Source organism: Cervus canadensis, chromosome 4, assembly GCF_019320065.1.
Source record: "Cervus canadensis isolate Bull #8, Minnesota chromosome 4, ASM1932006v1, whole genome shotgun sequence".
NCBI lineage: Eukaryota > Metazoa > Chordata > Mammalia > Artiodactyla > Cervidae > Cervus > Cervus canadensis.
In genome coordinates, this window is record NC_057389.1 from 87526008 (window position 1) to 87526938 (window position 931).

The following is a 931-nucleotide window of genomic DNA, read 5'->3' on the forward strand; positions in this document are numbered from 1 at the left end:
CTCAGCGCTTCCAGTATTTGCTACTGTCTGGCAGAGTACAGGGGTGGTGATGTCCGTTTAAACTTTACTCCCCCATAAGATGGGTACCATTATGAGTTTTACAGGTGGGGAGACTGAGACAACGGAGGTTAGGTAACTCGCCCAGGCAGTGCTCAGTACAATTTTCTCGACTGAATTAACATGTATTTTGGGTGTTTTGTGGCTCTGCATCATGGTGCTCAACAAACTCGTCGCGAGTGAAGAAATAATGTTTTGTGCACTTTTTGGCTGGTTATCCTCAAATCTCTACATGGCCCGCCCCTACACCTAAGCCCCGCCCTCCCAACAGGCAACGGCGCATCCCTATTTTGAGTTGAACCTTGTCTCTTACAATATCCAATGGCAGACCACCGCTTAAGCCCTTCCTCCTGTGATAACCAATGCGCGCTCTCTACCTTGAGCCGCTTTTCCTGTGGTACCCAATGGCCTCTAATTCCATATTCTGCCCCTCCTCTGAGGCGCGGGAGGCTCGCAATGACGCGCCCCCTACAGTTATTGGGCCTTCTTTCCTGTACTATCCAATGGCATGCTTCCTACTTAAGGCCCCGCCTCCCATGGCGGTCTATGGCCCGCCCCTCTACCCTGGCTGCCCGCCTCTTCACTCTTTGAGCGCCTCTGTTTCCCTCCACTCACCTTTCCTCTTTCACCTCCCATAACCTCCTTCCCCACCCATTAGGCCTCTTGGTCACGCCCCCTTGGATTTACCCGTTATCCAATCCCGTTAACTTGCTCTGCTCCAACCCCTCTTCTCATTGGTCTCCTTGTGCCTCTATCCCCGCACGTGGTTCTGAGCGACGTCGTCGCCCGCCCGTGACGACTGGAAGGCGGGACTTCCTGCGGGGCGCAGGCCAATAAACACGCTCTGACCCGCTACCCCGGCCACCGCCCCCGC